Here is an 18,542-nt window from a genome sequence, read left to right as displayed (position 1 = left end):
AGTCCGATTAGGTCTGGTCGGTTATGTCCGGCTTGACCGGATTTATCAGTATTGTATCCGGCATGACGATCGGTGTCATGAGCTGTGGCGCACCCCCATGATCCGTAGATCGATCTTGGTTGTCCTGCGTTGTTTTCCAATATGTCTTGCAGGTCCTGCGTATTGCCCCGGGCCATAGTGAACCGGCGTGGGGGTGCGGGCTGGTGTCCGGCCTGATATGCCGTTTTATCCCGGCCACGGGGTGGCCGGTCAGCCTCATCTTGTGCTGGAAGTTCAGGCTCTTCGGCCTCTTCTTCTAGCGGTTTGTGCTTTGGGTATCCCCTGTTCGGGGGCTCGAGTCCGTATTCCTCGGTCGGGAGGACTTCGGTCCATCTGTCTGTGAGTAGATCTTGATCAGCTTGGAGCTACTGCTGTTTCTTTTTCAGGCTTCTTGCAGTGGCTATGAGCCGGCGCTTGAAGCGCTCCTGCTCTATGGGATCCTCTGGTACGCCGAATTCTCGTCCCCGAGGCTCACCTCGTCTTCGGAGGGAGGCATATAGTTATTGTCCTCCAAGTATCCGTCTGTCGCCTGTTCGTATGGGCTAGCCTACCCGTGTTCCTGTTCGGCTTGCTTGAAGGTGGGTTGATCAGGATCGTATTCCTCTTCGGCACCATCTGGATTTTCTTCTCCAGTGCCGGTGTTGCTGTGGTGGTGCTTGGAGCGGCGCCGATGACGCCCATGCTTTGATTTTTACCCCGAGGGGTTATCTCTTGTTGCCTCATCGCCATTTGTTTCTTTGGGAGTATCCACCATATATATATATATCATATGAAGAGGTGGCAGTCCAGCGCCCTGTGGGCGGTGGTTCCTGTTCTTCTCCCGCATCGTCGTCTATATCGTCGATGTCTTCGAAATCGAAGTTAAGCACGTCGGTTAAGTCATCGACCGTGGCTATTAAGTGGGTGGTGGGTGGGTAACGAATTTCTTCGTCGTCAGCCTCCCACTCGAGCCAGACATAGTTCGGCCAGGAGTCTCCTGACAGAGAGAGAGAGTCCTTAATGAATCTAGCACGTCTCCAAAAGGGTGAGTGCTGAAAGATATCCGCGGTGGCAAACTCCATAACCGAAGCCCAGTTAGATTTGATGGGCATAGATGCGCGCGGTCCGGAACACATGACCGGAGATGAATTCGGGGGTCCGGAGATACAGATTCCTTTAGGAGAGGAGTCTGTTTTCGGCTCCAACGCCGAGTAGTGTGCAGCCCCCGAGGCGGGGTCCATCCACCTGTCCTCGGAAGGCACGACCTGCTCTGGAACAAAGTCCGAAGCTGTAGCAGGTGCGATGTTCCGAATACTGTCCGACTGCAGATCTAGGTCATGCATGTCGCGATCGTCCGGTGCTCCTGACACGGGCCCGAATCCGTCGAAGATCAAGTCTCCGCGGATGTCGGCAGTGTAGTTTAGGTTCCCAAACCTGACTTGATGGCCAGCCGCTGAACACGAAGGTCTGTCCGGGGAGAAAATTCTCACCCAGGACGGCGTTATTGAAGGTTGGAGAAGCCATCGAGCCTTACAGTGATAACACAGAGGAACTCTCAATGAAATCACCAATGTCGGTGTCAAAACCGGCGGATCTCGGGTAGGGGGTCCCGAACTGAGCGTCTAAGGCTAATGGTAACATGAGGCTGGGGACACGATGTTTACCCAGGTTCGGGCCCTCTCGATGGAGGTAATACCCTACTTCCTGCTTGATTGATCTTGATGATATGAGTATTACAAGAGTTGACCTACCACGAGATCAGAGAGGCTAAACCCTAGAAGCTAGCCTATGGTATGATTGTTATTGTCCTACGTAGTAAACCCTCTGGTTTATATAGACACCCGAGAGGGCTAGGGTTACACAGGGTCGGTTTACAGAGAAGGAGATCTACATCCGAATCGCCAAGCTTGCCTTCCACGCTAAGGAGAGTCCTATCCGGACATGGGACGAAGTCTTCTATCTTGTATCTTCATAGTCCAACAGTCCGACCAAAGTATATAGTCCAGCTGTCCGGATACCCCCTTATCCAGGACTCCCTCAATCACCATCTCTGAAGCATCGTCATGATGACCATCGTCAACGGCGCGACACCTTGATCTTCATCATAGCATCGTTGTCGTTTCACCACCTATTGCTTCTACGACTATCGCTACCGCTTAGTATTAAAGTAAAGCAATTAGAGGGCGATTGCATTGCATACAATAAAGCGAAAACCATATGGCTCCTGCCAGTTGCCGATAACTCGGTTACAAAACATGATCATTTCATACAAGAAAATATAGCATCACGTCTTGACCATATCACATCACAACATGCCTTGCAAAAACAACTTAGACGTCCTCTACTTTGTTGTTGCAAGTTTTACGTGGCTGCTACGGGCTGAGCAAGAACCGTTCTTACCTACGCATCAAAACCACAACGATAGTTCGTCAAGTTAGTGCTGTTTTAACCTTCTCAAGGACCGGGCGTAGCCACACTCGGTTCAACTAAAGTTGGAGAAACTGACACCCGCCAGCCACCTGTGTGCAAAGCACGTCGGTAGAACCAGTCCCGCGTAAGCGTACGTGTAATGTCGGTCCAGGCCGCTTCATCCAACAATACCGCCGAACGAAAGTATGACATGCTGGTAAGCAGAATGACTTGTATCGCCCACAACTCACTTGTGTTCTACTCGTGCATATAACATCTACGCATAAAACCAGGCTCGGATGCCACTGTTGGGGAACATAGTAATTTCAAAAAAAAATCCTACGCACACACAAGATCATGGTGATGCATAGCAATGAGAGGGGAGTGTTGTCCACGTACCCTCGTAGACCGAAAGTGGAAGCGTTAGCACAACGCGGTTGATGTAGTCGTACGTCTTCACGGCCCGACCGATCAAGCACCGAAAGTACGGCACCTTCGAGTTCTTGCACATGTTCAACTCGATGACGTCCCTCAAACTCCGATCCAGCCGAGCTTTGAGGGAGAGTTTTGTCAACACGATGGTGTGGTGATGGTGATGATGTTCTACCGACGCAGGGCTTCGCATAAGCACCGCTATGATATTATCAAGGTGGATTATGGTGGGGGGGGCACCGCACATGGCTAAGAGATCCAAGAGATCAATTGTTGTGTCTCCATGGGGTGCCCTCCTCCCCGTATATAAAGTAGTAGAGGAGGGGAGGGCCGGCTGTCGGTGTCAAAACCAGCGGATCTCGGGTAGGGGGTCTCGAACTGTGCGTCTAAGGATAATGGTAACAGGAGGCTGGGGACACGATATTTACCCAGGTTCGGGCCCTCTCGATGGAGGTAATACCCTACTTCCTGCTTGATTGATCTTGATGATATGAGTATTACAAGAGTTGATCTACCACGAGATCAGAGAGGCTAAACCCTAGAAGCTAGCCTATGGTATGATTGTTGTTGTCCTACGGACTAAACCCTCCGGTTTATATAGACACCGGAGAGGGCTAGGGTTACACAGGGTCGGTTTAGAGAGAAGGAGATCTACATCTGAATCGCCAAGCTTGCCTTCCACGCCAAGGAGAGTCCCAGACATGGGAGGAAGTCTTTTATCTTGTATCTTCATAGTCCAACAGTCCGGCCAAAGTATATAGTCCAGCTGTCTGGATACCCCCTTATCCAGGACTCCGTCAGTAGCCCTTGAACCAAGCTTCAATGACGATGAGTTCGGCGCGTAGATAGTCTTCGGCATTGCGAGGTGGGTTCCATCTCCGAATACTTCAAGATAAGTTCCGAACACAAGGACCGTGTCCGGCTCTGCAAGATAAATTCCACATACCACCGTAGAGAGAAATATAATCCACGAATCTGATCTGTTGACAACTCTTCGTAGTGTGACATCACACCACGGCTCGGTAATTATTTGAACCGTTGTCTACAACCTGCTTCTGCACACATCGTGAGGCGGTTTCTTTGGCACGTCTTGTCAAAGCAGAGATCATGTCCCCTTATCGTGGGATCTCCATCAATACGGGTATCAGTAACCCAACCAGCGCCATCAATCGAGGCGCTTGGAAAAATAAGAGATTTTCGAGAGGCAAGTGGGGAGGTGCACATTCTACATCGCCTTTATAAAGGGACAAAGATCTCCCATTTTCACCCACGCCTTCTTCCTCCTTTGCTCATCCGTCTCGCACCCTCGAGCTCCAGCGCCCAAGTTCTCACTTTCACCGTAGGACCGCAACATGTCCAGAGCGGGAGGCAAGTGGATGGCCTCCTCTGTCACAGAGGAGAACATCACCAAGCTTCAGGAGGCCGGATACCTGGCCAGGAGCATCGCGCACAGGCTTCCGGCAGAGGGACAGATCACCCCCACTCCAAAGTCTCAGGAGAGAGTAGTATTTCTCCCTCATTTCGTCCGCGGACTAGGATTTCCACTCCACCCGTTTGTCTGCGGGCTCATGTACTACTACGGGCTAGATTTTCACGATCTGGCCCCGAATTTCGTCCTCAACATCTCGGTGTTCATCATTGTATGCGAGGCCTTCCTCCGCATCAAGCCTCACTTCGGCCTATGCTTGAAAATCTTCTGCGTGAAGCCGAAGATCGTGAGCGGCCAATAGGCGGAGTGCGGAGGCGCCATGGTGGGCAAGATGCCCAATGTCACATGGCTCGACGGCTCCTTCGTGGAGACCATAAAAGCATGGCAATCAGGGTGGTTCTACATCACCGAGCCGCGCGACGCCAACTGGGTGGCGGTCCCCAAATTCAGATCCGGAATCCCCATGCGGCTCACTTCTTGGGAAAAGAAGGGCCTAGCCTGGGGCGAACCCACAGAGCTGACCGTACTCGAGACCTGCATGAAGAGTATGAGGGACAAGAAGATCAAGCTTGTCAACATGGTCCAGGTCATGCTCATTCGTCGGATTCTCCCGTGTCAAATACGGGCATTTGATATGTGGGAGTTCGACCCGGCTGAACACCAGATGCTGCTAGAGCTCTTCGACACAACGCACAAAGAAATCTGGAAGGTGCTGTTCAAGACCGGCGAAGTTCCTCCTCCCCTTTCCGAGGACCGTGGGCTCAGCGCAAAGCGCCTTGCCAGTCTGGTAAGTCCTCTGACTATTACAAGATGTTCCTTTAGTACATTAGGGGGAGGATTTTTAAGTCACCATGCTGACCAAATAGGATTGGGTGGAGATGGCGGAGCAGATTGACTGTCCGGCTCCATTGCCCGAGGACCCAATAGATGCACTCTTAGTGGATATGCTGGTTCCGGCGCCTAACAAAGTGCCGGAGAAAAAGGCCGAAAAGAAGGCCACGGGGACCTGGAAGGGGCTTCGGCGCGAGGCCGCACCCGACGCCTCGCCAAAAGAGGATGAGGCGCACTCCTCCCATGAAGGGGAGGATAGGAAGAGGAAGGCCGCCTCAACTGAGGGGGGCGAAGGGTCCAAGAAGGTGGCCCCGGGGACCAGAAAAGGTCTCCGACGCAAGGCCGTGATAGAATCATCATCCGAAGATGACGAGGAAGATCCCCCCCCCCCCCGAAGACAGGGGAAAACATGAAGAGATGCCCCTCCCCGTGCTAGGGAGGAGAAGAAAAGGAAGGCCGCCCCGTTGGGGGAGGCCGGGACGCTGAAGAAGGGAAAGGCGTCCCTTCCAGATCACTCCACTACCGCTGCTTTCAGTGACGAGGAGTGGCTGCCCAAGGGCAAACCCCGAGCGAGGTCGTAAGTATCTGCATTCCATAATATTTTCCATGCAACTTTGACCTCATGGTTTGTAATGACGTTGAATCACGTATATGCAGTCCGGCCGGGTCGGATCTCGAGGTGTCCTCTTCGGAGGAGTCTCTGAATGAGTCGGAGATGAATTCACTCCCGACGGCCACCTCCCCACGACCTGTGGATGACACCGAGGTGTTGTCCCGGAGGATGCCAGAGCAGGAGGCGATGGTTCCGGAGATGCCCCAAGGCAATATCCCGGGCGCCAGACACATGGGGGGTGAGACCCCTATGGATTATGCTGACGGGAGCCACAACAAGTCTGGCTCCCAGCCGGTTACTTCGCCGGAGTCTACAAAGGTTCCGGATTCCAGTAAGCAGTCCCTTGCAAAGGAGGGAGAGCCGGCCGTGCCGATCACCTCCGCCCAGCCGGAGGCATCGGATAATTTGTTGGAAGTGCTTCGAGGTGCTTCCATCGACGATGAACACCGTACGCTTATGGGTACGGTGATTGAGAAGGTTCGGTTCGCCAAGAGCGGATTGACCGAAGCCTACACCAGCCCGCTAACAGGCTTTGAGGTAAAAAAGTGTGAGGAAATATCACCCGATAGACAGTAGCCCCTGATACTCTGGTTGGTGTTCGAAAAGAAAACCCAAACGGAGGGTCAACTAAAAAACCACAGGAAGCTAATAATACTTGTCTGTATGAACAAACAGGCACTGCTGCTGACCGCCGCTGCACGCACGGCTGAGGTTGCCGGACTCAAGCACGAACTAGGGCAGACCGAAGAAGAGCTCGACCTCGTGAAGAAGCAGCTCGAGGAGAACAAAGGTAAGTGAAACCCCGTCCATATGTCGTATAGAGGATGAAAAGTTGGTGATGCTAATAAAAAGCATCATGGCTTTTGATAGGGACCGTGACCAAAGTGGTGGCCCTGAAGGAAGCGTTGTACGCGGCCGAAGCCAAGGCGGATACGGAGCGCACCGAGCACGAGAAGCAAGATGCTCGGGTGGGAGAGGTACAGCAAGAGCTCCAGGAGCTCGGCAAGAAGTTCGACTCCTTGGAGCATGACTTCAAGACGCAAGCGTCTAAGCTTGTGAAGGCCCTCCAGAGTGCGGCCGACGCCAAGGCCGAAGCCCAAAAGGCCCTCCAGGAAATCCAGGTGGCCAAGAAGATAGCGGAGGGTAAGGCATTCTTTATGCAAAGCAAGCATGTGGAGGAGTCATTTCTTTTACTTACACGAATCCGGAGATCTCCAGGGGCATTCGCAGATCTGCCATGCAACATTTCGGATGCCGCGGAGTTCTATCGCGCTGAAGAGGGGAGCTCCACGGAGAAGTTGTTCTGGTCCCAATATATTGGGGACGAACACCCGATGCCTCTGAGTGACCAACTGAAGCAGCTGGTCGAACTCCACAATGCGGCTGAATAGGCCATGAAGGACCTCATAGTCCGGATGTGGCCTGGCGAGCCCCTGCCCGGCAGCTACTTTGGCCTGGTGAAGCGGATGGTGCATGCCTATCCATGGCTAGAAGTTATCAAGCAGTCCGTATGTATTGAGGGTGCCCGACGGGCCTTTGCCCGCATGAAGATGCATTGGGCCAAACTGGATGCTGAGAAGCTCGTGAAGGATGGACCCCCGAAGGGCAAGGAGCATCGCTACCCCGAAAATTATTATAATGGCATTATGAAAGGCGCTCGGCTTGTGGCGAATGAATGTCCTAAGAACATTATTTTCGAGTAAATGTACTCATGTCATCTGTGTAATATGAGGACGAGTTTGATTGCATTATATAACGCTTTGTTTGATTTAAAATATTACCTTCTCGTCGGCTGTTTATCAAAATTTGAAAGTAGGCCGGTCGTCGGCTTCCGCCCCCTTGTAACAAGTACTGGGGTGTTCGTGGAAAACCCAAACACTCTTTTTCAAAATTCTTGGTCCTTTAAGGAGGTGTTTAGCGCAGCGAACAAGGCAATCAGACTATTTGGCTTTATAACTCTCACTTGGCCATAGAAGTCTATAATTTTAAATTTCGGCGAAGCCCCTAGTATTCGGACGGCCGAACTAGGGTGTTATACACGCCTAAATCGGGCAAGGACGATTCCTCGCTTTAAGCGGAAAAAATCTTTAGGGATTTAGTACCTCGCGAACAGCGACCAGCTCTCGCCGCATCATGATGGTCAGTTTTTGGCTTTCTCTACTGAGGTGCTCGTCCAGAAGAACCGGGACACAATCGCAGTAGTTCTCCCTGCGCTACCTTAGCCAATATAACGGAACGTAAGGTACCAAAACAAGGGAGCCGGGCTAACCCAACTATTTACCCAAGACATGATTTAGAGCTCATGCTTATAATGCTATAAGTTCGGGGTGCCGCACTGTCGAAAGTGTTCGGACTTTTCTTGCCATATTATGGGTCTCGATAAGAAGCCCTGGCAAACTGAGCGTACCAAAATGTACGGATGCAATATCAATTAACATTCAACGGAAAATATGAAGATAGTAATAAGAAGCTGACGCTGTGTACTACTTCCAATTTATTTGGACAATACGGCAAGGCGTAGGTGTACAATTAATGCATTAAGTAGAAAGAAATAGGACTATTTGACATGTCCTATCCAAGGGAAGGGTACATGCAGGTATGTAAGGACAGGTATAACGATCATTGAAGAAGACCACCTGAGTATTCCCTTGTGTGCAAAGCTTCTTGCCTCCTTGGTGCTCCCTCTGTAATGAGTCCGGTTATCCGATCTCTCTGAAGGGGATGCCCGAAAGTGGGGTCCTGAAAAAAGAAAAAAAATTATGCGGGCCTCATGGCGGCTGAATCGCACTCTGGCCGCATTGTTGTCTCGCCTCCACCTATGCCAATGGTATTTTGAGCGCGTAGTTGTGTACGCGTGGCACGAACGCCGCCTGAATGGGGCTGGGGTGGAGGCCGGATTGCTTGGCGTGCCTGACGGTCCTGTTGTGGGGTACTCCGGACTCACTTGACGGTGTTTGGGGATGTCGTTGCCAAATTGGCTGTTTGTCGGAGGAGGCTGCTTTGTACTTCTGCCGCGAGGGCCGCGGTGTGCTCTTCCGTACGGAGGGAGCGGTCTGTATTTCCATTGACTATTATGACCCCGCAAGGTCCTGGCATCTTGAGCTTGAGGTATGCATAGTGTGGTACTGCATTGAATCGAGCGAACGCGGTTCGTCCAAGTAGTGCAAGGTAGCCACTACGGGAAGGGACGATACCAAAGATTAATTCCTTGCTTCGAAAGTTATCCGGAGATCCGAAGACCACTTCCAGTGTTATTGAGCCCGTGCAGCGGTACTCTACCCCTGGAATTACACCTTTGAAGGTGGTTTTGGTGGGTTTGATCCGTGACGGATCGATGCCCATTTTGCACATTATGTCCTGATAAAGCGAGTTCAGGCTGCTGCCACCGTCCATGAGGACTTGCGTGAGGTGGAATCCGTCGATGATTGGGTCAAGGACCAATGCGGCTGAGCCCCCATGACGGATGCTGGTGGGATGGTCCCTACGATCAAAGGTGATTGGGCAGGATGACCATGGGTTGAATTTTGGGGCGACAGGCTCCATCGCATAGACGTCCCTAAGTGCACACTTTCGCTCCCGTTTGGGGATGTGAGTGGCATAGATCATGTTCACCGTTTTTACCTGGGGTGGAAATTTCTTCTATCCTCTAGTGTTCGAACGCCGGGGCTCCTCGTCATCATCGCTATACAGCCCCTTGTCCTTGTTCTCGGCATTTATCTTTCCGGCCTGCTTGAACACCCTGCAATCTCTGTTAGTGTGATTGGCTGGTTTATCGGGGGTGCCGTGAATCTGGCACGAGCGGTCGAGTATGCGGTCCAGACTGGATGATCCCGGATTGTTTCTTTTGAACGGCTTCTTCCGCTGACCGGATTTGGAGTTGCTGAATCCGGCATTGACTGCCGTATCTTCCGCATTGTCGCCATTGTTTTGATGCTTGTGTCTGTTGCACCGTGGCTTTCCGTTACTGTCATGGATATCTGAAGTGTCAGGGTTTCCTGGCGCGGTGTTACTGCGAGCCAGCTAGCTGTCCTCACCCGCGCAAAAGTGGGTCATTACTGTCGTGAGGGCCGCCATGGTCTTCGGTTTTTCTTGGCCGAGGTGTCGGGCGAGCCACTCGTCACGGATATTATGCTTAAAGGCCGCCAGGGCCTCGGCATCTGGACAGTCGACAATTTGGTTCTTTTTAGTTAGGAACCGAGTCCATAATTTCCTGGCTGACTCTCCGGGCTGTTGGGTAATGTGACTTAAGTCATCAGCATCCGGTGGTCGCACATAGGTGCCCTGGAAGTTATCGAGGAATGCGTCCTCAAGATTTTCCCAACTGCCAATGGAGTTTGCTGACAGGCTATTCAGCCAGTGTCTAGCTGGCCCTTTAAGCTTGAGTGGGAGATACTTGATGGCATATAGGTCATCACCGCGGGCCATGTGAATGTGGAGAAGAAAATCTTCGATCCACATCGCGGGGTCTGTTGTGCCATCGTATGACTTGATGTTGACGGGTTTAAACCCTTCTCGGAATTCATGTTCCGTTACTTCATCAGTGAAGCAGAGGGGGTTTGCGGCGCCTCTATGCCGGGCTATGTCACGGCGTAGTCCGATTATGTCTGGTCGGTTATGTCCGGCCCGGCCGGATTTATCAGTATTGTATCCGGCATGACGATCGGTGTCATGAGCTGTGGCGCGTCCCCATGATCCGTAGATCGATCTTGGTTGTCCTGCGTTGTTTTCCAATATGTCTCGCAGGTCCTGCATATTGCCCCGGGCCGTAGTGAACCGGCGTGGGGGTGTGGGCTGGTGTTCGGCCTGATATGTCGTTTTATCCCGGCCACGGGGTGGCCGGTCAGACTCATCTTGTGCTGGAAGTTCAGTGAAAGTGCAACTATCCCTAGGTGGTTTTGGTAATTCATAACAACATATAGCTCATTGAGCTAATACTATTCCAAGACAAATATTTCAGGAAAGCTCAATGAATGGCATGGCATGGATGATGAAAGTGGATCCCTCGAAATATTAAGGATAAAAGGATTGGCTCAAGCTCAAAAGCTCAAGACTCTACATTTTATATTTTAGTGATCCAAGATCACATTGAGTCCATAGGAAAAGCCAATACTATCAAGGAGGGATGAGGTGTTGCTTAATGAGTTTCTTGCTTCAAGTGCTTAGTGATATGCTCCAAAAACCCTCAATTACTTTCCCATATCCACATATGACCTAAACCTAAAGTCAAACTCGGCCCCACCGATTCTTTCTATCCGGCGCCACCGAGTTGAGATGTCATAGCCACTGCCACAAACCCTAGGCAAATCGGTCTCACCGATAGGGATCTGGGTCTCACCGAGATGGGATTGTAATCTCTCTGTTTCCCTTCGTAACGTTTCAGTCCAACCAAAGTGAGCGATCGGTCCCACCGAGTTTACCTGGCCAACTCTCTGGTTAGCTAATTACCAATATCGGTCTCACCGAGTTTGTGTAATCGGTCTCACCGAGATTACGTTATGCCCTAACCCTAACCATATCGGTCCTACCGAGTTGCATGTCGGTCCCACCGAAATCACTAACGGTCACTAGGTTTACTGAATCGGTCCGACCGAGTTTGTTGATTCGGTCCCACCGAGATTGGTAAATTGTGTGTAACGGTTAGATTTTGTGTGGAGGCTATATATACCCCTCCACCTCCTCTTCATTCGTGGAGAGAGCCATCAGAACAAACCTACACTTCCAACTTACCATTTCTGAGATAGAACTACCTACTCATGTGTTGAGGCCAAGATATTCCATTCCTACCATATGAATCTTGATCTCTAGCCTTCCCCAAGTTGCTTTCCACTCAAATCTTCTTTCCACCAGATCAAAATCCTATGAGAGAGAGTTGAGTGTTGGGGAGACTATCATTTGAAGCACAAGAGCAAGGAGTTCATCATCAACACACCATTTGTTACTTCTTGGAGAGTGGTGTCTCCTAGATTGGCTAGGTGTCACTTGGGAGCCTCCGACAAGATTGTGGAGTTGAACCAAGGAGTTTGTAAGGGCAAGGAGATCGCCTACTTCGTGAAGATCTACCGCTAGTGAGGCAAGTCCTTCGTGGGCGACGGCCATGGTGGGATAGACAAGGTTGCTTCTTCGTGGACCCTTCTTGGGTGGAGCCCTCCGTGGACTCGCGCAACCATTACCCTTCGTGGGTTGAAGTATCCATCAACGTGGATGTACGATAGCACCACCTATCGGAACCACGGCTCCAAAATCACCGTGTCTCCAAATTGCGTTTGAAATCTCCAAACCCCTCCCTTTACATTCTTGCAAGTTGCATGCTTTAATTTCCGCTGCTCATATACTCTTTGCATGCTTGCTTGAATTGTGTGAAGATTGCTTGACTTGTGCTAAGATAGCTAAAATCTGCCAAAGACTAAAATTGGGAAAAGGATAAGTTTTTAATTGGTCAAGTAGTCTAATCACCCCCCTCTAGACATACTTCAAGGTCCTACAAGTGGTATTAGAGCTTTGGTCTCCATTTGCTTTGATTTCCATAGCTTTTGGTGGTCATAGCCTTGGTTTCACAACCTAGGAGAGTATGGTGTCTAGTGAGGGAAATTATCACCGTAGAGGTCCTTACTTTGATGGCACTAATTTTGCCAGTTGGAAGCATAAGATGAAAATGCATATTCTCGGACATAACCCCGCCGTTTGGGCTAGTGTGTGTATTGGCTTGCAAGGTGAATTCTTTGATGGGAGGGAACCAAACCGTGAAGCTAGTGCGGATGAATTGAAGATGCTGCAATACAATGCTCAAGCTTGTGATATCCTCTTCAACGGATTGTGCCAGGAAGAATTCAACAAAATCAGCCGTCTTGAGAATGCAAAGGAAATTTGGGATACTTTGATTGATATGCATGAAGGTACCGACTCCGTCAAGGAATCCAAGTTGGATGTGCTCCAAAGTCAGCTTGACAAGTTCAAAATGAAGGATGGTGAAGGTGTCGCTGAAATGTACTCTAGGCTTGCTCTTATCACAAATGAGATTGCGGGCTTAGGAAGTGAAGAGATGACCGACAGATTCATCATCAAGAATATCCTAAGAGCATTGGATGGAAAATATGATACCGTGTGCACATTGATTCAAATGATGCCCAATTACAAGAATCTCAAGCCAACGGAAGTCATTGGTAGAATTGTTGCTCATGAGATGTCACTCAATGATAAAGAGGAACTTCACAATAAGTCAAGTGGTGCTTACAAAGTCTCATGTGAAGCTCCTACATCATCAAGTGAGAAACAAACCTTCTATGAAGAATTGAGCTTAATGGTGAAGAATTTCAACAAATTCTACAAGAGTAGAAGCAAAGAAAGAAGCTCTAAGTCAAGGTCCTACAATGACAAAAGATCTTCCAGTCGAGAGCGCAATTGCTACAATTGTGGGAGACCCGGACACTATTCCAATGAGTGTACGACACCCTACAAAAGAAGAGAAGATTCTCCCAAGAGAAGAAGTAGAAGAGAAGAATCACCGCCAAGAGAGATAAGGAGTAGAGATGATCGTTATGAACGAAGAACATCCCAGAGAAGCAAGGATTCAGAAAGGAAGGACAAGTCATCAAAGAGCTACACAAAACGAAGACATCAAGCTCATGTTGGTGAATGGGTATCCGGTTCCGACTCTGAACATCACTCCGAGAGAAGCTATCACTCCGACTCCGAACATACTCAAGATGAAGGTGTTGCCGGTCTAGCACTTGTGACAACCAACTCCTACGACATATTTGATTCACCAAATGAAGGAATTGGAAGATGCTTCATGGCTAAAGGCCCTAAGGGAACTCACCCTGAGTATGTTGATTTCAATAGTGATGAAGATGACTTGTTAGGTGATGATGATTTACTTATTGACAACTCTAGTGATGAATACTATGATGAAACGTCAATTAATCATGCTAAACAAGATAAAACGAATGACAATGATAAGGAGAAGATTGAGCTTCTAACTAAAGAACTAAACACTCTTAAGTTAGCTCATGAAACTATCTTAGGGGATCATCTAGAACTTTTGAGGACTCATGAGAAGTTACGCTTTGAAAAGCTCAATCTTGAGCAAGAGCATGAGTTCTTAAAAGCAATCAATGATGATCTTCGCAAGAAAAGTTCTTCTTACATTGCCAAGCGATTACTCTTATCTACTTACATGCCTCAAGTCAAGTCTAGTAACAAGAACAAGAAGGATTCTTCCTCTAGTAGTAACAATAATCATGCTCAATCCAATATTGTTGCTTCTAGTAGTTCTCTTGATTCCACTAATGATTCTCTTAGCCAAATTACAGTTGAGCAAGAAAATATCTTATTGAAGGGAATTATAGAGAAAGGTGTTTACAAGAGCCTTGCCGGGAGTAAGTAATTCGAGGAAATTGTATGCAAGCAAGGAAGGCACCGGAAGAATCAAGGTGTTGGTTTTGAACGAAAGTTCAATGCTAATGGAGTTGAGTGGGAAGAAGATCAATACCCCAAGACAAAGTTTGTTCCACCACAAGCTCAACATGATCTTCCACCACAAGACCACAAGAACAAAGGCAAGGACAAGATTCAAAAGGAGATAGATGCATTTGAAGAAGCTCCTAAGGCCTTGGTCAAGTGGGTTCCCAAGACTACGTCCAGTTCTACTTCATCAAGTACGACTACAACTCCAAGGATTCCCATCAAGATGATGTGGATCCCGAAGAAGAAGAACTAGGGAGTTCTTGAGGGTGACTCCACCAACATTCTTCACTCATATCATTATGGCAAGGACAAGTGCAATCAACTTCCACATCTTGCACTAGTTCAAGGAGTCACAAACCCTCATGTTGGTAAGGCAAGGGACAAGGTAACCTAATGCTTTCATAGACATCATATTTAGTGTGAATCACTCTATGTCTATGGATATACTTGTTTGTTCCTTGTGGGACTAACCCGTGTAGGTATTGAAAGTGCAACTCACTCCAAAGGATTGCTCCAAATGATCTACATCAACAATGAGCATCCACATTTTCAACACCTACATGAAGTCATCATCGACAAAACCCAAGGTTAGTTCATCCCTCTAAGGGGGGATCTCACATCTAGGGGGAGCTTAACTCTAAGAATTGAGTCAAAGCAACTCTAATAGTGTGAACACATCAATGCATTATGTAAAAGTGGTAACCCCACTTGAGCTTAAACGATGAGTATGACCTATGATCAAATGTTCTCATTTGACTCCTAAGTCAATATACTCATATATAGATGACCTAGTCATCGCCAATTGTTTGATAGATGCTAGAATTGGATGTGCATGCTTTGCCACATATTTCATTTGTCATTTTATTGTGTGAGCATGTTGGTTGCATATTCAACTCATTCGAGGACATCCACTTGTTGCTTTGATTGATTGGTTTCTTTTTCTATTGCCAAGTGGATGAACAAGAATGCCTAAGAACCTTCTCTAGCTATCTATGCTTTTCTTGTCTCAAACTCTATTCATGCTACATCACAAAATTTGATCAAGTCAGATTCGAACCACTCTGTGTGAGGAGCACTCGGAGTCCCCGATTCATCATGGACTTAAACTTCCAAAACTTCTTTGTGTGTTTCGGTCTGACCGAGTCTTCCATTTCGGTCATACCGAGATCACTAAGTCGATCTAGGTTTTCAATCTCAGTGCAACCGATTTGAACTTTTCGGTCTCACCGAGTTGCTATAACTGTCAACAGTTATGCATCTCGGTGCCACCGAGTTGTTCCACTCAGTCACACCGACAGGGTCGGGCTATATATACACACGGGCAAAATTTGGAAAACTTTCTCTGAACCACTTCGCCCGCGCATAGCTCGCTCTGCCTCCTACGTCTCCGGATCGTCGACTTCATCGCCAGCCGCCTCCAGTCGCTGGTCTCCACCGCCGTCAACGGAATTCATCCCCGCCGTTGCCGTCGTAGCGAGTTCATCACCGAACTGGGTATGGACTCGATCACAGTGCTATCCCCGTCCAATTCCTAGCACATTGTGTTCATTATGATTCTTGCCATGATTGAAACACCTCTATCCAGTCAAAACAATCTCTAGAATAGATGCGATTTGAAAATTTAGGGCTATGTTTCCGCCGAAACCATCTCGGACCCACCGAGTTGAAAAACTCGGTCCCACCGATTCGGCTAACGCCATTGCACTAGTAACTCTCGGTCTGACCTAGAATTGCTAATCGGTGTGACCGATTTTAGAACTCAGTGAAACGCTAGCAGTCTCGGTGCTACCGAACTGTGACTCGGTCTGACCGAGATCACTAGTTTAGGTTCCAAAAGCTTCTTCGGTATCACCGAGTTTGAAAATCGGTTTATCCGAAATGCTTTCTGTGGAAAACTAAAACTAAGTTTTTGAATCTTTCTTTTGCAAAAATCTCTGCATTTTGTGATTCCCATCCATTCTATCTCATCTATAACAATTCACAGGGTCAGCAGTCAGTGTTTTCAACGTGTCAGACCAAAGTGACAGCCAAAACAGGGAAGAAGAAGAAATTTATATGAGTGAGGGCACTAGTCCCTCATGTTCCTCAGATGAAGGCAGCAGAAGTACTCCTAGCAATTTGCCCAAAGCAGCCACAAGAGCCAGAAGGAAGAGAACCTCAGACTCAGAGGATGAGGACTATGTGGTAGTTGAAGATGAGGCTACTTCCAAGAAGGTAGTGCTCAAAAAGGAGTATGGCTCAACAAAGACCACAAAGCCTGGACTAAATAGGAAGGTCCCTGCCAAGAGGACACCTATGCTAAAGGTCATAGGATCAACACAAGAACCAGAGAAACCTGATCCCAAGGAGCCAGTTGCAGAAGGAAAGAAGAGAAAGGAAAGGGTCAGAAAGACCATGGCCAGAGTTGTTGGACATCCTTCCATGATGGAAGAGGAGGAGGAAGAAGAGGTTGCTGCACCAGCACCCAAGGCACAAAAGCTGATGGATGATGTTATAAGGTCAGGGGATGCATCATCAAAGCCCAAAGAAGCACCCAAAGCTGCCTCCAAGGCCAAGTCTGCACCTAAGAGGAATACTAGGAGCATACCAGCTGCTGAGAAGAACAAGGCCCCAGTGCCTGAAGTTGCTGAGGAAGATGATGAAGGACAAGTCCTGAGGAAGCTCAAACCCAAGATTCCAGACCACAATGATGCTCATCCAGTGGCTGAGAATATGAAGCTAAGGAAAGATGCAGGGCTCAGGCAGTGGAGAATGTCTGATCCATATGCAATCAGAAGAAGTACTGCTGTAGATTACAGGTTCCACACTAAGGAACAACAGGACTTCTATGAGACAGTGCTGTTGGATAAGAAGCCCATAGTCTGTGACATGAGGTGGGTAGACTGGAAATTCATGAAGGAAACTGAGGATCATTACCCAGGAGTATATGACAGCTTTAAGGCTTGTGGAGTTGATGAGTCTGTTGGACAAAAGTTCACAAACTGGAATGACGAGCTAGTTATGCAATTCTACTCCACAGCTCATTTTTATCCTGATGGCAAAATTGTCTGGATGTCTGAAGGTACGAGGTACCAATCAACTATTGAGGAATGGGCCAATCTGATCAATGCCCCAGAGGAGAAATAAGATGACTTGGATGTCTACTCAAAGAAGAAAAAGGATCACAGTTCCATGTCCCATATGTACAAGGAGATCCCGGACAAGGCACTTGAAACCTTTAAGTTTGGATCTGTCCATTTTCTTCTATCAGGGCTGCCAACGATCAACTGGATCCTTAGGCACACTCTTTTGCCCAAGTCAGGTGACCACAACATGATCAGAGGGCATGCAATTAATTTGCTTCACATTTTTGATGTGCCACAGAAATTCAAGGTCATGAGCCTCATAGTTGAGACTATCAAGAGGACAGCAGCAGACCAGAAGAAAAGTTGTGGGTATACCCCACAAATCCAGGAGCTGATCAACTCAAAGATGGGCACAAGCAAATATCTGTTGGATAAGGAACACTTTGTTCTCTATCTAGATTTTGAGGACAATCAAGTTGTGATGAATGAGAATGAACCATCCTCAGTGCAAGCTCAAGAGAAGAAGGAGAAAGCAAAGAAGGAGAAGGCTGCCAAGATGCCAACTCTAGAGGAGGCATCTGAATACTTTTTGAAGAGCAAGCAGGACCAGCTTGGTTACTTGATAGCATCAACTCTGAGGATTGAGAAGGGGTTGGCCACCCTAACTCAAAACCAGGAGAGCCTGGAAAGAATCATGGAACAAAATTTCTATGACCTTGATGTGAAAGTAACTGAGATTCAGTCAGTTGTGGAGCAGCTACAGGATGACATGGAGGAGAGGAAGGGCAGGACAACCACTGATGCATTTGCCAGAGTGCCTCGAGCTCAGAGATCAGCTGCAGAGCCAGTGACAGACACCAGAGCCACTTCATCTGCACCAGCTAGAGCTCCAGTGCAACCAGCTCCAGCACCAACTTCTTCAGCTCCATCCACATCAATTGAAGTCTTCATCCAAGGAGCCATCTCTACACCACCAACAGAAGACCAAGCCTAAGAGACGATATAGTACTATGCATTTTCTATGAACTTTTTGGTAACTTGTTGCCAAAGGGTGAGAAAAATGTATAGATCATAGGCTTCGAGAGAGAGAGTTTGCTTTTGTTCTCTCTTGTCTTCGTGGTTGAACTTTATTTGCTTTTGCTTGCTTGAGATACTATGCTATTATCTGTGAGACATTGATAATCATGTGTTTAATCATAAGCTACACTTATGCTTGTTAGATGATATTATCTTATTTATCTCTATATGATCATTCACTTTGCTTGGTGATGAGTGCATGTAT

Source organism: Triticum aestivum, chromosome 5B (assembly GCF_018294505.1).
Source record: "Triticum aestivum cultivar Chinese Spring chromosome 5B, IWGSC CS RefSeq v2.1, whole genome shotgun sequence".
Taxonomy (NCBI): domain Eukaryota; kingdom Viridiplantae; phylum Streptophyta; class Magnoliopsida; order Poales; family Poaceae; genus Triticum; species Triticum aestivum.
This window is presented reverse-complemented; position numbering follows the sequence as displayed.